Genomic DNA, 25385 nt, shown 5'->3' on the forward strand with positions numbered 1-25385 from the left:
AATAGCAGACATCGCTGAAAGGTGTAAGGAAGATGTATCATGCGCATGCGCTGAATGTACTTCGCGCATGCGCAGTGAGAATATATGCAGTCCGCTTTATTCAAGAAAATATTCTATTATTTCTTCGTAATAAATACTTTAACTGGAGCAATCTTTGAAATTTAATCAATTAGAACAGTATTTGCATCAATTCTCTAGGATTCGAGTATTCTCTAGCATTTACAACAGTTATTTTAAGAAGCATAGTAATTCCAGTATGGAAGTGTTTTATATTAGGTTAGATCTACTACCAATGTAAGGAAGTATCATGCGCGTGCTCTGTACGTACTACGCGCATGCGCGCTGAGGACACATTTCGCTTTATTCAAAAAAACATTCTGTTACTTCTTCCCAATAAATACTTTAACTCGAGCAATACTTGAAACTTCAGTAATTAGAACAGTACTTGCATCAATTTTCTAGTATCCGAGTAATTTAAGTCATATTTTTAAGAAATATGACGATTCCAATATAAATGTTTTACGTTGGGTTAAATATATTACTATAAATATAAGGAGGAAGATTTGTGTATCGTACGCATGTGCTGCATGTCTACGCGCATGCGCAGTAAGAATACATGCACTTCGCCTTACTCTTACGCTTTTATTACAATTTATTTAAAATTTGCTGGTATAAAACAACAAGGAATTGAATAAAACTAAAAAATATTTAAAAAACAGCAATAAATTCAGAAATTGAACTATAAACTAGGCAGAAAGGAGAATAGCATTCTGTTTCCTCAGAATATTTAAAAAAGATGATTTTTAATCATTCTTTTTCCAGAAAATATCCTGTTTTCCACAATGACCCGTTGAAAATGTATTACATATCAAACTCTTATAGCTATAAAGTAATTGTTTCAATATTTTCAGTGTACAGTAAATAATCCTTTGTAAAATGAATTTTCTTTTTCTCAAATAAAAACTTTTTTCTCTGACAGAAAAAGTTAAAAGTACTATTCACAAGAGTAGACTAATAGAAAATGAAGTGAGTTAATAATTTTTATTAATAATATACGTACAAATCATAAAAATTCTGTTACTAAATTAAGTCGGAAACAGATTGTACAATTTTCATTGCGAGTGTATGTAGTACATATGTATTTGGTACATGAAACCATGCTCTCTGTTCAAAGAGGGATTGTTGGAAAGCTTGCTTGTGCACGAGAGCCTTTGAAGAGGTTGAAACGAGCAGCAATGTTCCCTTAAAATCGACACACACTATTGTCATTCTCTGCATATACATACATAATGAATATATATGTATAATTTTTCCTGGTCACAGAAAGGCAGAGTTTCCGCGGAATTCGCGTTTCAATCATCGTTTCGCGCAGAAACATCTGACCGTGGAAATATAAAAGGCTCAGTGAGATATAAAATTGCAGTTCGTCAGTGAAACGAATTCGTCGCGCGTATTAAGGTCAATAACGCACCATCCATTTTATTTTGCGATCATTATTTTCTACGTACGCGTTAATTCGCATCGATACGTTCGCGATCGATTAACCTTTCAAAGGATTAGTGCTTCTAAACGTGAAACAACATGTCTGTGAAATACCTTTTGTTGGAATTTGTTTATGTAACTTTTTTTGAAGCACAAATATTTGTATGTACTTTTGGGTTTTTTTGTAAATTGCGTATTTTCGGATGAGGAGATTTAGAGATTTAGGGGTTGGACACAGTGATATTTATTTAAAGGGATAAGCTATTTCATGCGAAAAAAATATGATATAAAAGAAAGGATTAAATATGATAAAACGTTTAAATTTTTACATTTTTGAATTTTTAAATTATCAGATATTTAAATTTGTATGTTTCCAAATTCTCAAATGCTTAATCTTCACATTTTCAAAACTACAAATTCTTAAATTTACAAACTTCTGAATTTGCAAGTATTCTAATGCCATTCTCGAATTTGTATGTTTCCAAATTTTCAAATCTTTCATCTGCAAATTTCCAAACCTATACATTCTCAAATTTACAAACTTCCAAATATTGCAATACCATTTTCAAATATGCAGATTTCCAAATCCCCAAATTCTTAAATTTTTGAATTCCCAAATTACCTTTCAAGCATCTTTATGCGGAAGAAATACAACATGAAGGAAGAATACATGCCTTATATTTTTACAATCGCTAACAGTAAATAACAGATTAAAATTTAAACAGAGAAACAAAGAGAAGGAATGTAATGCACCTTAATATAAAATATGTCGCGTGTTAACACAAAAATATAGTGTAATTAAGAATTAAAGAAAGTCGGCTAACGAGCGTTTTAAGCATGCCACAGAGTATCCGAGTATATCGATATTGAAATGAACAAACTTAACAGAATTTCCGATTCGATTTACGCAACAGAAATAACTGTAATTAGCACTCGGTCGTTCGCTACGAATTAAAGCATATTTTCCTAGGCAACTTGAGAGTATTAGAGAAGAGGAAAGTTGGATCATCATCGGCCAAAATATCGTACCTTTCATTATTTTACCAAAGAATATAACGTCGAGTATTTTTCTTCTAGCGCGTAGCGTTTGGAGGTTAGATTATTAAGAAAGAAATCGTGGTGGTGAGAATGAAACATGGGACAACCACTATGCTTGGCAGCGAGCCTTCAAAATTTCTGCTGGACGCATTCGATATCCTTAACGCGACAGTCATACTACGGAGACCAGATTGAACTTCCGTACTCTAAACTAGGTTTAATTAGTTGGCAGTATAGCGTTCTGAGAGTGTCAGTGTTGTTAAAAATCTTTGAGACCCTGCAAATAAGAGCCAGCGATTTTAAACTGCAAGAAATATTTAGGTAACGTGTCGTAAAACGTAAAATGGACAAGAAGGTAATACCTAGATCTCCACCAGTGTTCAGTGTGGCCTGTGGTTGACCATCACTCGTGTAATTATAAATAATCTTATTACTCTTATGATTGGCTCCAACGATGTGATACTTGTTTAAATGGAGAGAATTTATTAGATACCAATCGTGAAATGGACTGAAATTAATTATATGATACGAAAGAGTTAAAATATATTTAATCATGCGAGATATACAGACATTTATGGCCACGCAAGGTTAGAAGTGCAAACAATAATTATTATTACTTCCTACTGCGTGTGTCTATTACGTGCTTAGCGTCTCTAATTGATAACGTTCTAAATGACCATGCATTACGTCAAAATCGTTCTAAGTTTATCTAATACAATTAGTAGTAGATAAACTCTGACAGTCAATAGTGATGCAAAAGCAGTTAATAAGTTATTAAGTAGACAGCAATCGTGAAGTCTGTTAAAGTCGTATTAAGCTTGATGTGCACATTCCGAGTTACTGATACTACTTTAAGCTCATCAACAAATATTAAAAAGTTGGCAAAGAACTGCAGTTAAGGATATAGGAACCTAGGATTCGATATGAAATATTCACAAGTTTCACTTTTTCAGTAAAAGTGTATATAGATTTGTAATCTTTCATATAAGCTTATAATTCCAAATATGTATTTTATGAAATGCTGAAGGCATGACTTCCCTAAAAACTTCCCTAAAAAACATTCCTACTTTTAATATGTTACGTCGATAATTACCCAACATAAAACGACTGTATAATCAAAAGAATTACCAACACTAATTAAAGTCGATTACTAGCACTAACATCTCAATTTCTGAATGCACGCATCGTGCCGTTCTGAATGACGTGGCAGTAAACGCGTTAAAACATAATTGCTAGCAATCAGTCCGTACGATTACAAGTTTTATAGGACATTCGCCGTCAAGTTCCATTGAAAAAGAGCTCGTTCAGCTCGTAACTTTTCCTTGTGAGTAAATTTTAATGCTAATCCGACATGGTGTCGGCCTAGTTGTCGTGTGGCACATGTTATCCAACGTAATCGCATAGAGCTACACAAGGTCGTATACGCTTCCAGTACTTACATATGTACATACGTTTTAAAGTGGACACTACGTCACAGGTGACTAGAATGCTCGGGCTCGTTTTCCTTACCTGAATCGATATTATCGACCAACCGAATGAATGTCAATCCGTGTCACGGGAACGCGCTTCCCAATTTATTCGCTTCTTCCCTTCTATAGTGTGATATTAAAACTGTTTGAACTTTTCGCAATCTTTTTACTGGTGGTGACTGATGGAAGACTGGTAACATTTTTAACTATTTTAGTAGTGGGATACATCGGGGTTACTTTTTTGATAGCTGGTAATAATTGTGAACATGTTTAATTTTTTTAGTAATTGGTGGATAATTTGTAGCATTTTTAATTCTTTTTTGTATTCATAACAGTCTCAAATGTTTTAGTAAGAGTAATTGGTAAAATTTTTTAATATTTTAGTAGTGGAGACTAGAAACGTTTAGGTCATCTTTTAGTGATGGTAACTGGTGGATAACTGGAAGCTTGTTTAATTTTTTTAGTAGTAATAATTGCTAGATAATTGGTAACATTTTTAGCCCTTTTAATAATGGCTACTGGTAGCAGTTTCAACTATTTTAATAATAGTAATTGGTAAAATTTTTAACTATCTTGGTAGTGAGGATTAATAAAGTTCAGGTCATTTTTTAGCAATAGTAGCTAGTGGATAGCTTGTTTAACTTTTTCAGCAATGATTATTGAAGTTAGAGGTAGCTGGTGGAAAATCAGTAACATTTGAACTTGTTAAGTAATAGTAACTAATAACATTTTTAACCTTTTTGCTAGTTGAGTATTATTATAATCCACTTATTTAGTAGTAGAAAAATAACGTTTTAACTAAATCTTGTTCTGTAACGTTTTAACTAAGTACATATACTTTGCCTTATTTTGTATTTTGTACAAAAAAATATTTTGTATTTGTCATATTTTGTCTAAAGTCATTTTTACACGCGTGTCTTCGACCATGCTTGAACCAGGAGGAATGATACGATAACTGCACCCGATTTTAAAAGCTTGTCAGAAATAGAACCTCGTTCTCTTTTTAACGAAGCTAACGTTGGAACGTTTGAAAAATAGTATCGTACATCCTCTGCATGTTGAGAATATTTTCCGGATAGGTTTTAAATGAATCAATGTACAATATTCGATACTATTTTTTATTTTCGAGCTACGTTTGTGAAAAAATTGGGCAGGAATGTTTTTCAGGTATTTACAGAGAAATATGAGAAATACATCTGTTTCAATATTTCAACAATTTGAAATGTTATGCACGAATACTCGCAATCATTAATACTATGAAAGTTTATTATCAGCAATTATTCTTCATAATGTTATTGATATTGGCGCTAATTTATAATCTGATGAAATTAGTCGATGAGAACACATACACGCTGTACAATGTATTATAAATTATGAAGACAAACACATTTCATTACCATACTAATGGCAATTATATTTCCGTAATTGCAATTATTAGTAATCACATTTACTAATATCGAATATTTATTAACCACTGAATTAATAAATTATTGAAATTGCTCTTTCCTGTGTGGTATAAAAATTTTTTTACAGTACTCGAAAAACTTTCAAATTTAATTTTGCCGAAAATGTACGAAAAAGTTTTATCGTACATTTTACCTCATTTTTTTGCGTAAATTCACCCTCTTTTATACCACCAGACTGGAAACACCGTGTGTAGTAACAGAATATATCATGCTGAAACGTACTATCTGTCTCTTGATAACACGCAAGTAGATACTAAAACTGCGAATAAAAGTAAATAATTCATTAGAAACCGTTATTAGATGAATATCACGTATCCAAATGTGGAGACGTTTTAAAGATACTTCAGAATCAATAGAAAACGTGTAATTAACATATAATAGTTAATTAGTAACTTTTACCGAAATTAATGAGCCGACGGATAACAAAGAAACGATTTTATTAGTTATTACTTGCACTTTCTAAACTTGATTAGCGACTGGTCCGTTTTCGTTGTTATTTTATGGCACGTTTGGTAATTACAGCAAGTGATAATTGTTGCAAGTAGGTTGTTACCTTTAGACGAATAACTTATACCGTAAAGTCACGATTATCCGAGGTTAGCTTAACCGAGGTTCTATATTATCCGAGGAGCTTTGAACTTCATACTACGCGGTGGCATTGATTTTCAAATTCATATTATCGCTCCTACTTTTTCAACTGATGCATGTAATACTTGTATTATAATCGTATTGGTATTAGAGTAACAGTATGAATATACACTGCGTTTCGTTTAAGTCGGACGTCTGAATTATTTGCATTGTTATTAAAAGCGAGTAAGAATAACTGATGGGGCTTACATGGTTTCAGATGTACATTCGGCGACAAAAATTTGTGAAACCCTGTAAGAGCCCGCCATTTATTTTCTCGTAACTTTAATACCAGTGAAAATAATTTAGATATTGAATTTAAATGAGACACCCTAAATACAGTTTGTGTTACAGAACTAACGTCAATATATGAACTTAGTATAATAATATTAGTAATGTATAAAATTTATATTACAATAATAACACCGTGCAATAATTACGTTAATAATGTAAGCAATTCATTCTATAATAATAACAGAAGTATATAAAAGTAGCATAATTACCACAATAATAGTAGTACGAATATTTCAAATTGATATAACAATAATAATATGAAAATATAAAATTTGTATAATAATAATTATAATACAAATATATAAAATTGATATTATAATAAAATTAACATGGAACACTTGCTTCGGAAAGCTTATTAAAAATTGAGACCTGTTTTCCTTTCAATAAAATCAACGTTGGAACTTGACAAAATTAAAAGACATTCGTATATTAATAATTAACTATACAAAAATTTAAGTGCCTTGAAATTATCTCAAAAAATGTTAAAAAAGTAAAAGGTAGATTTAAAAAAATTGTATATACATGAAATCTTATAAGTCCCCGTCATTTATTTTCTCGAATTTAGATGTTGATATTAAATGGGACACCCTATATATGATTCGTATTACAGAATGCAATATACTTAATTCTTTCCTCGCAATTTCTCGTTCATTGGTGGTGCTTTTAATAAATGTTTGTTTAAGAAATGGTAGAAGCCTTTGAGGTCTACATCCATTTCGTGCAATTTGCGTCATAGAGATGCGAAATGATTGTTTCAATACGCAAGCAGTGTAACTACCCACTTTGAACGATTAATTCGCACGTATAGTCCCGCAAGGGTATATACTCTAATGGTTTTCCACGTTATACGCATGAACACGCAAGCGCCTGTATTTATGTTGTATACATATTTATATATACTTGTATACATCCACTGCAAAATTATTATATAACAAACAAATACAATTGAAGCTGGAAAATATTGGTTCTTTTCCTGATGTTAATATTTATTTTTGTGTAGATGTAAGGAGATAGTTTTTATGTACATACTAATGTAGTATTAAAATTTAAAAAGTTTCATGAATCTCATTTATCAATTTTAAAATTTTAAACTTCTGAAACCTCAGAATTAAAAATTTAAAGAATACAAAGAATACTATTCATTATAATTAAATATACTTATATGAAACAGAAATATAAAAGGAATAATAATATTTATATTAATACATTTCATACGACTCTTCTATATACAGTAAATCAAATGATAAACGAGGAAATCAAATTCCCTGAATACTCGTAGTCATTACTTGAAAGGAATGTGAAGTGTCGAAAATTGTTCAGTTCGCGCAATTTAACGGAAAAATAATTGTTCCGTCAAAGAGAAAAGAATTTAGATGTAATAATGTAAGATAGCAAATTAGCAGAAGAGAATTGTAAGAGAATGAATCGCATAAAATATCAGCAATTGTTCAACGGCGTATGGTTACGCAGTAACGAGAATTGACAGTTCGTTGAAACACGTCGAGACATGTACACTGTTAAGTATTATTATTTCCGTTTTAAATATATCTAATTTCACAATAAACACAAGTGTAATTCACTTTCTCCGTCACCCTAATAAAGAAGATTACAATAGTTAATAAATCTATTATTCACTGTCTACTTTAAATCTACAAAAAATGTGTAAACAATTAAAATAAGCATGACACTAACGCGCATCACGGTCAGCCGTCACTCTGGAACTCGTCTCGCGTTTGCGCATGCGCCGTTCGCGCGCTCTGAGTGGTCAGTATCCTTAATAATTCAAACCGACGTTTCAAACCCTGTTTTCACGAAAGAGAAAGTTATTCAGAATCATGTTAGCTACGTAGGAAGTTATACTAGTTAGACACCCTATATATGTATATATATTATCGTCTGACAGACTGTAGGTCGTTCTTCATTTGGTTCGACCGTGATTAATTAAATCCACATTGGCTAGTGTTGAAACCAGTTTAGACAGAGATGCTTGTACGACCGGCAAGGTTACGGTCAATTATGCTAATACTGTTACGTACACCAACGTAAACGTCTCGCGTACAGCACGTCTGACGCATAACATGAGAGTGAATTAGAAATTCCGATCGTGACGACTAATTTTTCGACTAAATTGCTGCTTTCGTAATATCGTATTAATCAAGTAGATGCGTGGTTATGTAAATTTATTGATTAACGGTTCAATGAGTCAATGAATTTTTTATTTCGCAATGACGAGATTCGGGAAGTTTTTGCGAATTTTATGGAAAATGCTTTGAACACGAGGAAAAATTGCTTTTCGGAAAATTAACTGTCCCGAAAGTAATTAATAAGTAGTTAGAGTGATTTGTGATGCTGGTAATGAAGTCATGAATATTCAGATTTTGTGATTTTAATAGAAATATGGTCACTCTGGAGCGGTCTTAAATTTTCAGATTTGTGGATTTTGAAAATTTCTTTTTTTTTATTTTTTAAATTGTGAATTTTTGGATTGGGTGATATAGGAGTTTTTTAATTTTTTAGTTTTCATGGTTATAAATGTAGATATAGAGATTTTCAATATTTTGATTTTGGAAACTTTCAAATTTTTAATTTTAGGGATTCAGTGATTTTGAAGATTGTAAATTTTTGAATTTGGAAATTTAGTAATTTCATTGACACAAATTTTCGGATTTAGAAATTTAAGGATTTTCAAGTTTTCAAATTTAAAATATTCTGATTTCATAATTATCAGTATCGTAAATTTCTGAATTTTGAAATTTAGTAATTTTCAATATAATAAATTACTAGACTTAGGAATTTTAAAATTTTAAATTTTAGAGATCTTGTAATTTTTACTATAACAATTCTTGAATTTAAAATTTTAGTGATTTTTATTCTCAGGTCTGTGATTTTGAAAATTTCAAGTTTAAAAACTTCCAAATTGTGAGTTTTTGGAAATTTAATAGTTTTCAGTATCATAAAATCCATTTAGAAATTTAGTGATTTTTAGTATCACAAGGTGATGGATTCAGAAATTTTCACACTCTCAAATTTAAAAAAATTTCAAATTTTAAATTTTAGAAATTTTGTGATTTTTAATATCATAAATTGTTGAATTTAAGAATTTAATAATTTTCAATATCGCAAATTCTTACATTCATAAATTTTCATTTTTTTTTATTAGCGTTTTATGAAATTTGAAACTTCAAATTTTAGTAATCTTCAAAATACTGAAAAATTATGAAAATTAGAAAATGTGAAAATTTAGTTTTGAAAAATTTCAAGAAATTTAAAATTTTTGAAAATTTCAAAAAATGTTAAATTTGGAAATGTGAAAATTTGAAACTTTAGGAATTTGGAAATGGAAACATTTGGAAATTAATTCACTTAACAATTTTAAACTTTGTAAATTTTCCATATTTTCAAAAATTTTCAAATTTGAGTATTTATTATTTTGGAAATTACTAAATTTAACAAACTTTAAATTTCATGAAATACCAATTCCAAAATACGAAAATATAAATTTTTAAATTCAGTAATTTGTGATACTAAAAATTACTAAATATCACAATTTCAAAATGCGAAAATCTAAATTTTTAAATTCGAGAATTCATGCTACTAAAAATTACTAAATTTCATAATTCCAAAATACGAAAATCTAAATTTTTAAATTCGGGAATTCATGATACTAAAAATGACTAAATTTCACAATTCCAAAATTCAAATTTTTTTTAAATTTGAAAATATACCTTTCGACATCGAAAATTTGGAAATTAACTAATTTTCAAATTGTCCTTTTTCGTAAAAACAAAACGATTTTACTTACGAACAGAAAAGAATCAAACACATTCAACACGATATCGATTATTTATATCGCCACAAATATTGTGCTACAGCGTTCGAATATCGCAAATCTGATCACGCAATAAATATTAGATACGTACGTATACATATAACCTAACCTAACCGTAGTTACATTAATCCTTAAACAAAGGAAAGTAACAAAGTAAGAGCAGCATGTCGAATAACGTGTATCCAGCACAGTATCGATTACTTATTTTCATATTGCGCTGTACTATCATTATTTCCCGGAGGGGTTGAAAAGTTATGTTGCTTTAACGTGTCGAAAGAGTTTCTAGGAAAAATATACGTGTATTTGTCATGCCCAAGGACAACGCGACAAACGACTATGTTTTATGAAGGATATGGCTGTTCTTCTCAACGATTGTCCGTCCACTGATCACACACATCTTCTATCGATATTCTCCATATTTTTTTGTGGGGGCCCCTTTATTCGCTGCGCATCTCAAAGGAAACTGGAATGAACGAGAAATTGCTGGAAATATCCAGATTTATACGAAATGGCTTCGGAAGGATATGTCGGGTTAATGTTTGAAATGTGGCGTTTGAAAAGTCCATTTCTTTGAAATTTATTCAGATATTTGTTTTAGTAACTTTTTGAAATATTTAGGTATTTATTTAATATGTTCTTTGTAAAATATTATTTATTAATTTGTTTAATGAATTTTTGAAACTGTATTACTTTTTTTATTGAACAAAATCTTGAAATATATTACTTATTTATTTGTTTGAAGAATTTTTGGAAATGTGTTATTTATTTATTGGGCAAAATCTTGAAATATATTATTTATTTATTTGTTTGAAGAATTTTTGGAAATCTTATTATTTATTTATTGAACAACATCTTGGAATATATTATTTATTTATTTGTGTAACGAGTTCTTTGAAATATATTATTTATTTATTTAACAAGATTCTTAATAAATATATTATTTATCTATTTAACAAGATGTTTGAAATGTATTGTTTATTTACTTCATGCGTTCTTGGAAATATATTATTTATATATTTCTTTAATGTATCTTTAAAAATATATTACTTGTTTATTTACTTAACAAATTTTTTAAAATATGTAAATTATAAATTTGCAAATTTCTGTCTTTAGAAATTTATAAATTAAACAATTTCAGATTTGAGAATTTCTGTTTTTAGAAATCTGTAAACTAAACAATTCCAAATTTGGAAATTTCTCTCTTTGTAAACTTGTAATTTAGAATATTTACATTTGTAAATTGGAAAATTCATAAATTTGCAAATTAGACAATTTTTTTTTGTAAATTTGTGAATAAATTAATTTCAAATTTGATAATATCATCTATCCTTGTAAATTTTTATAAATTAAACATCTATATTTGTAAATTAAACAGCTTCAAATTTGACAATATCTATTTCTCTGCATTTGTAAATTAAGAAATTTGAAAATTTTTATCATGGGAAATTTGGAAATTAAATAATTTTTAAATATTTAATTCTCATTATAATTCAGGTTTTAAACAGTTTTTAAAAAATTTGTAAATTAGTCCATTTCAGATTTGAGAATTTCTAATTTTGATAATTTATAATTTGGACAATTTCAAATTTGAATGTTTCTATGTTTGTAAATATGTAAATTAGACAATTTGAAAATTTGAAAATTGTTGTTTGCAAATTTGTAAATTAACAATCTTACAATCTTAAATTAGACAATACAATCTTAAATTAGAAAATTTCTGTTTTTGAGAATTTATAAATTAGACAATTTCCAAATTTGAAAATTTCATTTTTTTTAACTTTGTAAACTAAATAATTTCAAATTTCCAAATTTCCGTCTTTTCAAACCATTAAATTAAACAATTTCCAAATTTCTGTTCTTATAAATCATTAAATTAAACAATTTCCAAATTTCAAAATTTGTATCTCACAATCAGTAAATTATTAAATTAAACAATTTCCAAATTTCAAAATTTGTATCTCACAATCAGTAAATCAGTAAATTAAACAACGTCTAAGTTTCCATTATTAAATATCTGTCAATCAGACAATATTTGAACTACAAAGCGCTCCACATGAGATCAGAATAAGAAATGAACAAAAAGGAGACGTATTCTTATTTATTATTCGGTATTGCTAGTCTGCTTTTACCCCAAAGAGAACTTTCTCTTAAAATATATGAACGTGAAACCATTTCTGACTTCTGATCTTTATGAAAGGTCAATGGGATCATAGCTACATATCAAAGTATTATACGATTTCAAAGGAGGCAGGTGTGCTCCGAATATTATAGTATTCTAAAGAAACTGTTTATTAAATCTGAAATAACTTTGATGTGACATCGATATTCTTACATTATTTATATCGTCGACAATTCAATACGAATTGAAGAGATAAATTGAATCTTACTTGATAATATAAAAATAAAGTGAAAGTTGTAAATTGGTTTAACTAAATAAAAATTAGATTTGCATACAGTATATAAATAAGACATTTATTAGAGTTAAAGCGTCATGACGCCATATGCAGAATATTTCACCTAACTTGACCATATTGAATATCTTACTTATTTTTTACGATAGAAGAAAATGTCAGAGAAAAACATTATTTTGTTCAAACATGCAAATATTATGGTAATTAAGAAATTTTTCTCAAGGTCATTTTTCTGAAATTTCAAGATCATTAAAGTTTTTAAATGGGATAATATATTTTTATCAGCATGGTACGATAACTGAGATCAAGAATTCAACGACCTATGAGACTATGACCTTCGTGTGACCGTGAAGTAGAAAAAATACATAAAAACTAGATAACTGATGGACAAAGTGAAATAACTGATAGAAAGATCAACGGAGGAAATTTTATTGTAATAAGTGCTCAAAATGATGTCCGGCAGTCTCACTACTTTCTAAACGACTAATGAACGAGTCTCTGGCGATTTTTATAGCTTGTTCATTGATATTAATACATGCAGTTCTAATACATTCTTTCCTGTTTTCCAGCGTTGTTGGAATGTCGTTATAAACTACCGATTTAATTGCACCCCAAAAAAAATCTGAAGGTGTTAGATCTGTTGAACGTGCATGCCATCAAATACCTGCACTACCACCGATTTCCTCCGTTAATCTTTCTATAATTTATTTCACTTTGTACTCAGTTATTTAGCTTTTATGTATTCCTTGTATTTCAAGGTCGCGAAGGTCATAGTATTACAGGTCGTTGAATTTGTCTTGACCTCATCATGCCATGCTGATGAAAATATTTTCCCATTTAAGAACTTTAATGACCTTGAAATCTCGGAAACAAATGACCCTGAGAAAAATTTCTTAACCACCATAATATTTGCCCGTTTGAACAAAATGTTTCCATCTGACACTTTCGTCTATCACAAAAAATAAGCAAGATATTCAAGATGGTGAAGATAGGTGGAACACCTGTATCTTCCTTAGCATGAGATTCGAACTTCCGACGTATGCTAGATTTCGCTGTGCAACGCAACGGCACGAACTCCAGACTCATTTCTTAACTAAATTAAATACAAACAACTATGTCAAAGAGAAGGTATAACAAAAAACACTCTGACAAAGAAATTACTATTAGAGAGAAACGGAATAATACAAGGAATTTAAATGGCTAGGACAAATGAAGCGAGCTGAAGATACGATTTCGACGTGGTACTTATTCCGAAATGCGAATCCGCATAGTGTGCAAGTATGACGTTCGGCAAATAACGCTTTGTACATGCACATTCCTCTGTCATTTATTTGTAACTTATTCAGAAGAAATATTTGGTTATTTTCTTTGTAATTTGTAATAAACACGAGTTAAGATCTTGTCCTTCCCTGTAATACATTGATCTGTAATTTATTTGTAAACAATATTTTGTCATTTCCTTGTTAAACATTCATCTGTATTTTCTTGTATAAGTAGTTTGTAATAAATAGTTTTTTTATAAATTATTTGTAATATTTATTTCGGTAGTATATATTCAAATATATTTTGTAGAGTAATTATTTTAATATATCTTCTTTTTTTAGCTTTTCAATGTGATAAAACTGATGTAAATACTTCAAAAGAAAATATTAGTAATACGTAGAACATTGACGACAAATAAATTTGTAATTATAAGAGCTTGACGTAGAATGAAATTCACTTGATTTAAATTTCCCGCGCGTTTACAACCAGCTTAAAGGGAGGCTTTGCCGTACATCAAAGGTAAATGCCGGAATACTGCTTCTTGCACGTACTCTTTGACTACGTTATAAAACATAAGTTGCGATATTATGATAAATAATCTGTTTTATATCATTTAACATATTTACAACATTATTGATAATATTATGAATTGAAATTAACTATATTAAATATCTGAAATATTAGAATAATTAATTTTTAACTGGAAGTTAGCATCAATTTGTTAAGTATGGATAACTTATTTAACAGGTGAAATTTAACAAATATATTTAATTTTGCTATGATTTTGTATATAAAGGATGTCTTCGTTAAGTTTTAGTGTTATAACGAAAAGCGGCATTTGTGAATTTATTTAGTTGCTAATCTAGTACATATGTGTTTGAAGAAATAGTTTTAATGTATGAATTTATTGTACTTAATATTCTGTTGACATTATACATACAATTTTTATCAATATAAATTTATATAAATATAATATTAAAATTACAACTTGTATATACACACCATTTGTAATTAAATTAATTTTAAATTTATATATAATTTGTATAAATTGGTATTTATCAATTTTTATCAAGATTTGTATATAAATTTAATATTAAAATTTATATTTATATTTTCTTCTCCGTAATTCAGTCGCTATAAAACATCACAAAAGGGTGACGTAACTTTTTCACCTCTTTTTCTGAGAGGAGTGACCAAAAATTTAAAACATATAGTACATTCTAAGCGTACGTGTTCTTCCTCCGTGACCTATTCTGGCGTGAGTTTCATGTAGTATACTGAACAATTCTTCATTGGTAACATAATACTGTATATTCGTTTCCCCTGATTTTAATGGTACAATTAATTTCCTTTCATCATTAATTTTTAAAACGTCAAAACGTTTTAATCGTCTGTAATCCAAAGGTGTGTTGCACTTAGTTTTAGCAGAAACCACTTCAGAAAGTATTTTAGAGTACTTTTTCTGAGAAAAATAAAAACAATTGTCTTCTCGTTTACCCGCAATTATGCAATTAACTTTTCAAGAAAAAGATCATGATTTACTGCAGTATCCATTCAGTATAAATGATGGTATTGGAAAAAAAAAATTAAGAAAACGTTGCTCGCATCATCAAAGCTTACATAAAATTGGCAAAGCTGACTGACTCCCAGCAGAACACAGGATTTGGCGGGAGAGAGCCAGTCGCTTCTTTGTCGGCTTCTCTCTTTTGGACCTTCACCAGAGCATATCTGTGATTGTCGACATACACCGGTGAAGGTCCGAATGTACAAGAATGTAATAAAATATTCGATCTTTCACCAACGTATTTGGTATGTGTTGACATTCACCGGTGAAAGTCGACATTCTCCAATTTCGGTCTTTCACGGTAACATACATATGTAACATACATATCATGAATACAGAAAAACATAAAGAGGATTAAATGTTTTCTGTTTTTGCCAAATCCGTTTAACACGTTCTATTGATTGGATTACAACAGTGATGGGCAGATTAAGTGCCCATCAGAAAGTTCAAGGGCATCAGTGTGCACAATGGCAATTTCAGATTTTCAGCTTTTCATATTTTTGAGTTTGAAAACTTTAGATATGTAATTTGTTTTGATAGTGTGATAATTTAATAATATTTTATAAGTTAGTTGGTAATTTGAATATTCATACACCTAAAAACATATAACTTAAATAATTCAGAAATTTAAGGATTTAAATTTCTAGAAGAATAGTTTTATTCTAAAAATGTGACATTTAAGAAGTTACAAATGAAACTTCAAAATTTAAAATTAAAACTTAGAAATTTATAAAAGTGGACATTCAGAAATTTAAAAAAATTGTTTAACTTTTAGTTTAAAGTTGAAAAAGTTGGATATTCAGAAATTGAGAAACTTCTCGATTTTAGTATAGTTAAAATTACAAACTTAATTACAATAATATCAAATTAGAGAAATATAGAAAAATAAATATACAGAAATAAAGATACATGAAGATACAAAAACAGAGATACAGAAACCAAAAACTTCCAAGTCCCCAAATGTTGAAATTTAAAAGCAGAAGAATTTACAATTTTACAAACATGCGACATAAAATTATTTAAGCCAATTACCAGCCACTTTCCAATAACATGAATAAGTAAAATAAAATACCCATAGCGTACAGGTATGTAATAAAAACGGATATTAATTTATTCAAACTTGTACTTCATTACCTCTGAAATTACCAGAAAATTTACAAGCAAATGTATAAGATAACTTTCCAAGATAAGCTTCCTCAAAAAAAAAATTCCTCCAACATTTTCTCTCGGAATTACCGTCGCGAGCATTTAAAATTCTCTTTCAAACATTCTGCACATCGGAGGATTAAAGGACACATGATGCTACTTTGTGAATCACAAGAATTGTACGTGTGTCAGCAATATTTATCGACGATTAAACGACACAGGGGTCTTCAGTCGCTTCAAGTCATAATATTCAGAAGTTGGATAATTGGATATCACCGATATGTTCATTTTATTTGTTAAAAAGAAACGTTCAAAAGGATTAACTGCATTTCTCTGACAGGACGCATCATTCGGAACGATTCGGTAATCTTCGATAATTTTCGGTGCGCCGGTTGCCGGTCCGCGTCGATTGTCACGTGACGCGAAGTTTCGATGCAGAACGCAAGTAGTAAAAACGTGTAGTGTAACAAGTTATTGTGTAGTGTAATAAGTTATTAAATTGAAGAGAGAATGGTGAAGTTCATTTCAAAACTTAGCATCACCTATTTTTAATGATGTTTCAACCTTAGTTTTTGCATATCTAATTTTCCGAAGTGACAAATCTAACCTAACAAAAACGTAATAGCAAAGGATTAGCCAGAAGCTTTAAAAGATCTTTATCTTGTAATACCGGGAGGTGCATACGTAATACCAGGTTTTATGGGCTACGTGTGACAGGTAAACAAAATACACCGACAGAAGATTAGTTGTCACTCGTAAATGTGCTACAAAAAGCTTTGCTTTACATTAGATCGACACCGTTGAAGGTGTACTCGTATACTCGAGGGACAAGATCCGGCTTGCACAGCGGAGAGAAAATTCGAGAGAGAAGCGATCGTATCGTGAATTTATGCGATCTATAAAAATCCTTCTACCCTTAGGCAAAATTCACATAACACTTGACTGCACACGTTTTTCCTTCGTATTACGTACGAATCCGTATTTCTTCTTTGGGAAACCCCTTTCGATGGATTATCATCAACACGAAATGTCGGTATCTTCATTTTATTATTTTTACCTCGAATAAAATATCTTTTTCGATATATGTTTCTGGTAGAAAATATCCTTTCGATTTCTTTACGTGCTGTACGTTATATATGGGGTTCTACCGTGAAAATTTATCGACGTATTCTGTACGCAAAAATAAGATGTTACGTTAACGTAGGGTTTTGAAGGCTTTATTAGAAAGTTATGACAGAAGTTCAAGATGGCTGTTACTCGCGCAGTCGAATTGTTTGGTTTTATAAAATTAACTCAAACATAATTTGCAAATTATTATTGTAAAATATTTCATTATTTTATTTCGATTTTATTTCATTTTTTTTATCATTTATTTATTTCCGACGTAACATGAATATTTTAATAATTTTAAATATTCTTCAAATATTTTTAAATAATTTTAATGCTTTCTTTTTTAGTTTAAGAAAGTTCCTCCCATTTTATATTATTAGAATTTTAAATATTATTACTTTTTGATTACTTTTCAAATTCTTGTTTCCATTTCTGCATATTTGATTCTTCTTTAATTTTCGCCATTTTCTTTTTGACATATTTAAATGAATATATAAAACTCGTTTTGTATTACACTTGTCCCAATATTTATTTATTTATAAACGTGATCGTCTTTTCATGTTGATATTAAATTTGTTATGAATTTTTCGCTCTTTTTATTTATTTTTTAAGTATCATTCCCATCTTATACCAAATTCGGAATATAATCATTTAATACACATCTATCACTTTTAGTTCATAGATAACATCTATCAATTGCTCTATGAATATAATTATTATACATGAGCGCCATACAAATAACAGCTATATATCTGAAGGCCATATATGTATATGACCGCAGTGCGTATAGTTCTAGTTTCTTACCACCAAACTTTGCCAAAATATTCCGCACGTAAAAATAACATTATATTAACACACAATTTTAATCACTTCATTAAAAAGGTACAACAACAGTCGGGAGTAGGAAACTGATACAATGAATTTCTAGTTACATTATTATTTAACTTCAATTTATTTGTTTTCATAAACTTCAAATCTCTGTAAACATAACCTAATCTTACACACAATTTTATTTAAATTTATTTATTCTGAATTAAGCTTTACATAACCTAACCTAGGTAAATCCGTTACTGCATGTCTTATCTAACGTAATCTAATCTAATAAATAATTTTATTATTCAGATGTATCTGTTCTTATTTAAGGTTTTAATCTAATGTAACTTAATTAAAATAAATCCGATACTTAATTTAAGATTTATTCATTCTTATTTATATCTAACCTAATCTGATCAATATAAAATTGTTCAAATTAGTTTTACTTACCCTTGCTTGATTTCAAGTATCACTTAATGTAACCTGCAGTGGCAAATATTCTATAATATTCTATAACTTTCTAATTTTACTGCATGATTTACATAATAAATCGTTAATTTCACTTTATTTAACATACAAACGCAACAAATAGATTCTCAAAATGTACCCCTTATCTGACTACCCCATAACTGTCGTTGTACCTAAAACTATTCTTAAACTCTGCGACTTAGGTTATCAAAAATATCCCAAAAACGAATCTACACTAGAATAAAAATTTCAGTCCCGCAATCGTACCCGAATTTAAAAATTACTTCAGTAGTTGTTTCAAACGGATATAAAAGATGAAGACGTGCATTGAAGGGATAAAATAACAGTATCCCCAAGTGGAACGTATATTGCACACAAGGTTACTTTGTTCTCACGTTCAGACAATAAACTGGACCTTCATATTGCCTCTTGCATAGAAAGAGTTCCGAGGGTGCTTCGAAGAATATCCATGCAATTTTTCCGCAAGAAAAGTTCGCCAAGGTCATTCCGCATGATGCTTTATTCTCCGGAGATTTTTCACTCGATCTACAAAGTAACTTATTTTCTTCTCCTTATAGTCCCGCTGTGGCAGATAGCCATAACAACAAGTTTATGACGGTTATATGTACTGCAACTTTCGAACAATGTTTAAGCATCTTTTAGAGCGACGGATTAATTCTGAATCGACTTTGACGGCCTCATGCGGCGGAATACGAGAAACTCCGTCGGTCCCCTGCCCTCTAGCGTTGCTCCACGGTGGGAGGATAAGTACAGCAACAATTTCGCCGACGCAGGTTTTTCAAGCAACGAAGCGACATTTTCTCGTACTTTCCTCTTCAAAATATTCTTCGTATAATTACGCAGCCGTCACGGTGCCTGATTTTGCGATTCGACTCTTAAAATTTTGTTAAAAACAAAAATATACCTTTATAACATTTTGAGAGCCAAATTGCAAAATCGGACTCCGTGACGGCCGCGTAATTACGCGAAGAATACTTTGGAGAAGAAAGCGCGAGAAAATATTGCTTCTTCACTTGAAACTTGTGCGTCGGCGAAATTGTTCTTTGTCTCTACTTTTCTTACGGGAAACACGGGAAGCGGGAACTTCTCAGTTTCGCCACGAGATAATTCTTACTTCAAATTACTAGACAGTGTTGGGGATAAATAAGGATATAAACCAAGTAAAAATACTCTGTTGGTTCGTTATTAATATTCAACGTTATAATAAACGTGTCCTTCGAAATAATCGATTTCAGATTTTTTATTTTAACACTGCCACCATGTTGGTTATCAACGACTTCAGGGATTTAATTTGGTTATATAAGTAAATTTATGTTAAAAAAATAAGTCGAAAAGAAATATCATTATGCCATATTCGGTTTCATTTCTAAAGAAATTGATTTTGAGAATTTGTATACATATTTGTAGAAACAGTGGCTTGCGACAAGAAAAATGTTGATTTCAATGAGGTTTACATTAATTTAATGATTAAGATATGATAATAAATTAATGAATGCAAATATTAAATATTTGAATACATTATTAGTGATTTTTTATTATATCATATTATTTAAAAACTTAACTTATAAAGAAATAAAAAAATTAAGAATAGAAAGCAAGAAAAGTCATTCAAATCTCTTCCAAAACGTTATAAAATGTCACAAGTTATATAACATTAACAATGGCGCCACATTACTGACAAGTAATTCAAATACCATTTTTACCTTCATTTTTTACAAAAATAAACACTTTCACAATATCTTATAATTTTATCACAGATTATAGGGTTAAATTTATATAGTTTTTCATTTTAAGTTACTCAGATTTGCCTCATTTCTTCAAAAAGTAATTGTGAGCCAAAGTTTTATAAATGAACCGACGCCATGTTGATTTGCAGACTCGCGCCATCTTGTTTTCAAGAAACGCCTTTTGTTTTCTTTTAACCACACATTTACATTCAACGACAAATATTTATATTCAATACAAGAAATGCATTCACACAGTTACATACAACAATTTCACTGTTAAATTGTTTTTAATACTTTCTGAAAATAGTGTATGTTTCCCTAAATTATTATTTTTATAATTGTCATTATTATATCATTGTAATAAATGTTATCTTTTTTATTATTTTTATAAATGTAATCATTATTACTTTTTCTAAATGAAGGTATTCTTTATTTTAAAATAGTAAAAAACAATTATTCATATAACATTTATTGAGTTCACTAACTTAATGACACACCAAAGAAAAACAGCACAACACAAGAAAAGCTTAAGTTTAAAAATTAACACAGATTTGTATGATTTTGTACCGTGTTCTATACTTTTGTCACCGAATGTATTGACTTCCGAGAACGTTTAACCCAATATTATTATTCGAAGCGAATAAGTAGCTCGATTCGAAAGGAAATTCCGCGCAGCGAAAATTTACCCGTAATCTCAGCATCCAGTTATTTCTCCCATTTCCGGAGGAAGCTTAGCTACACAAGCACGCAATTTCTTGTAACGTCAGCTCTCGCGCGACTTCTTTCAGCTTCCATTACCATTCCCTTGCATATCTCCCGGGGAAGTGGTTTTCCCCGCCAGCAGAAATAGCACTTTCTTCGCTGCTGAACGAAAAAAGTACGCGCAGAAGGGCACTCGAACACGCAGAAGCCAGTAAATGTTGCTGCGTCTCAGCGTCCACGTAATCTCCCAACGGTACTGTCCTTCAAAAACAAAACAAAAATATATTTATTTTCTTCGAGTATCAGTGAAAGTGCAGTGAAAATATTTAATTACAACGTTCCATTACGTATCAGCTAACACGGATTCTGTGACATTCATATATTTATATTTTTATTCGAGTGTCGGTGAAAGTGTCTATATTTAATTTAACGATCGCGAGTGAATTCTATGATGTTCTGTCGTTTAACTGCATTTTGTGTTTTTCAGTGTGCGGTTTATTAAATAGGGAATTTATCTTACTGGTGTAGAATCTGAACCAGTCTATGCGTCCACGTAATTGTAAAATAGGTTCTCTCCTGTAAACTTCTTATTATTTTCCTATTAACAAAAACAAATTGTATGTTAAATATTTATGATTATTATTCAAGTGCCAGTGAAAGTTATATTTAATTCAGAAACCGTGAGTGAATAGAAGTTGCATAAATATACCACCCCTTTTTATTTGAGTCTTCAGCTGAAAATTATGGTCAATATTTTATACTGATGTGTAAATAAATTGTGTTAAAAAAAATTTGAGTGAATATTCAGCAGATTTGCATAAATATTTTCAGTCGTTCCACAAAATATACCAACTTTTTAAAAAAAACTGCTTTATTGTGTTTTATATATAAAAATATGAAAGTTAATAATTTACCATGTTCTCACCGTCACGTGACGAAAATTTGGCATATTACCAGTAACATTTTTTACTATATTTTCTCCATTATTTCATGTGTCAACTGTAACAAATTTTAATTTATCCACATTAGAATATGTACGATTATTTTAAAAAATTATATCGATATTCCCGTGAAGTTTTAATAGGATAACGCTACAGGAACGTGCAGGTCAATCTAATAACGGAATGTTATTTTCGGCAAACTACCTTAATGAACGTGCAAAATGACCCGATGCATTATCCTGCATGAAAATTGAATTTTCACTGTGGTATTCTCTACAATAGGGCTTTAAATAATTTTCTAGCGTATCATTATTATTGTTAATGTTGCGGAAAATAAATGATATGAAGCTTTTTTCAAGAACCGAAATAAATCATAACAGAGTTGTGTTACGAAAAATATTTCACATCTTCTCGTGTTCGACATCGTGTTCATCATCTAGCGTGTCAATACGAATTAAAACATCTGGTTCACGTAGATTGAATTGTTTCTCGACACTAAATCTAACCTACAAAAAAGAAATTGTACTTGCGAAACATCCATTTCATATAAAATAGATATTTTTACTAACATTTTTTCAATCCGTAGGCGTATTGGCTTCAGCAAATAGAAGTCTCGCAGATTTATCATTGTTTATCGAATCTGTCGACGATATTTTCATCTTAACAGTGTGCAAAGATGTTACAATAATTGTTAAAAAGGAATGCTGAAAAAAGGATAACCGTATTTGCCATAGGACGTCTCTCGAGACAATCGGAACAATTCGGTAATTGTCGACAATTTACGACGCATGAGCGCCGGGAAATAAATCGTAACCGAGCTAAAGTTGTGTTACGAAAAATATTTCACATCTTCTTGTATATCGTGTCAATACGAATTAAAACATCTGGCCTACCTAGATTGAATTTTTCCTCCACACTAAATATAACCTACAAAAACAAATTGTAACTACGAAACATTCGTTTCTTTTAAAACAAATATTTATACTAACATTTTTCCAATCCGTACTCGTGTTTACATCAGCGAATGAAAGTTTCGTTGATTTATCTTTGTTTGTTTGATATGTCGATATCATTTTCGCGTTAACAGTGTGCAGAGATGTTATAATAATTGTTCAAAAGGAACATTAGAGAAGGACTGCATGTCTCCGCTAGGATGTTCGGAGGCAATCGGAACGATTCGGCAATCTTCGACAATTTTCGGCGCAAGATTGCCGATCCGCGACGGTTGACACGTGGCGAATAGAATATATTTGAAACGCGAAGAATAAAGACGTGTATAAGTAGCTAATAAATTGTTAAATTAAAGGAAAGTCATGGAATTAATTTCGAAACCCAACAATAATTCCACGGATGGTTTTCGCAACATTTAATTTGCAATAATCTCGCACTTGAACCAATTTACATTGCCGAGTTATAATCGTAGAATTTTACGTTTATTTCGAGGGGACACTTTCGGAGGGTAGCCTGAACGCTTCTTCTCGTGATTACATCTTTTACTAACATAATTGGCAATTGTACGTTTTTAACGACCTATTTGTTTCGCGATATAACCGTAACAATGCGAAAATCATCGTGGTTTTTCTCTCTCTGGAAGTTCTTTTCCGCGATGCATTTCATTTTCTAACCTTTATAAACGAATCTTGCGAATGTAAAATGAAGCAAATGGAGATATAATGAATTTGTTTACTTATGAAACTCGATTGACACCAAAATGGAGATAATATATAAGGTTGGTATATTAAGTTCAGGTTTCATTCTGAACTTTGATATTTACGTTAATACGTCAATTGTACACAATTTAACGTTTACACATTTCAGGAATATTGGCCATAATTTCAAAATGCTAAGAACATAAAAAAATATGAGAATTTGTTATATTTATGCAATGTCTTGTGTTGTGGAATGTTCGAAATTCAGTTTTTGCTGTTTAGATACATTTCTTTTCTTCCGTGTTTCGACTACACCACTAAATAGGGAATTTATCTCAGCGTTGCAGGATCTGTAGCCAATAAACGTCTCTGCGTCCACGTAAATCTACCAACGGTTCTCCCCTTCGATTGTGTACGAACAAGAACAAGTTCAACATCGATATTTCTAACTCTGTAACTATTTTATTCGAGTGTCAGTGAAAGTGTATACATTTTAATTTAACGGTCGCGAATGAATGGAATAGTAAATTCGGACTGTTGTTGTTTAGATGTGTCTGTGTTTCTTGATACTGTTGTAGCGTAAAATAAGGGATTTATATCATCATAACGGGATTTGGAATTGTTTACGAATAACAGGAGTATAGGTGTGTATAACTGTTTATGAATGGAATATTGCATTCTTTGCAATTATGAAATTAATCCTTTGCGGTCTGCATTTGTATATTAATTTGTATTTAATTGCATTTGTATATTGTCTATATTAATGTATTTGTGTTTGGTGTGTACTAAAAATTGTCTGGAGTGTTAATAACATGTGTGATGTTTTCTTTTTACTGTCTTAATAATATTAATTTTAATAGTATTGTGTTTTTGATTGCATTGTTAATTTTTCTCTATTTTTTTATTATTTTAAATTATTGAATTATTGAAAAACTCTTGAAGTTATCTTCTTAATTAAAGCAGTAATTTATTTGTAAATATTATTAGGATTTTTCAGATTCTATATTCTAAAAGACAAAATTAAACATTTAAAGAAATTATATTCCTTTTCTTTTGATTTATTTCTGTAAGATCAGACCACGCAGACAGTGCTTTACGTCCTGTATTTTCTTATCAAAATTTATGCGATGTAAAGGTTATAATTCCAACAGTTTATTCACATTCCACAGAAGTAAGCTTGATCGTTATGTAAGCAAGTTCACTCAAGCTGAAACGCTGAACACACGCTGTCAATACCAATCATTGGATAGTCGGGATAATTATAGCCAACGACTATTAACTGTTTATTCGTAATGAAGACGTATAATTTGAGGTCAGACTTTATTGCTGCCCCCCAAGCGTTTAGCACACGCTATATGTCATTCG

The 25385-nt window shown here is 30.2% G+C and overlaps 1 protein-coding gene and 1 long non-coding RNA gene across 13 annotated transcripts in view; one reads left to right on the forward strand and one right to left on the reverse strand.

Moving 5' to 3' along the window:
• Nucleotides 1-25385, forward strand: part of LOC100880196 (uncharacterized) — a 156630-nt gene that overhangs the window by 21137 nt on the left and 110108 nt on the right. The window contains exons 1-2 of one of the 12 annotated variants that reach the window (XM_076534625.1): nt 23957-24100; nt 24190-24664. The exons of the other annotated variants lie outside the window; for them this stretch is intronic. The gene's annotated coding sequence lies outside the window, so the exon portion shown is untranslated. Of the gene's footprint in view, nt 1-23956; nt 24101-24189; nt 24665-25385 lie in introns of those variants that run through there. 12 annotated transcript variants of the gene reach the window in all.
• On the reverse strand, nt 20169-23497 carry LOC105662796 (uncharacterized). The gene is made up of 6 exons (XR_001096333.2): nt 23361-23497; nt 23092-23298; nt 22941-23011; nt 22345-22877; nt 21951-22028; nt 20169-21691 (listed from the first exon to the last, which is right to left on the reverse strand). It is a non-coding gene; the product is annotated as an uncharacterized LOC105662796 (long non-coding RNA).

The sequence above is a fragment of the Megachile rotundata genome, chromosome 8 (assembly GCF_050947335.1).
Source record: "Megachile rotundata isolate GNS110a chromosome 8, iyMegRotu1, whole genome shotgun sequence".
NCBI classification, from domain to species: Eukaryota; Metazoa; Arthropoda; class Insecta; order Hymenoptera; family Megachilidae; genus Megachile; species Megachile rotundata.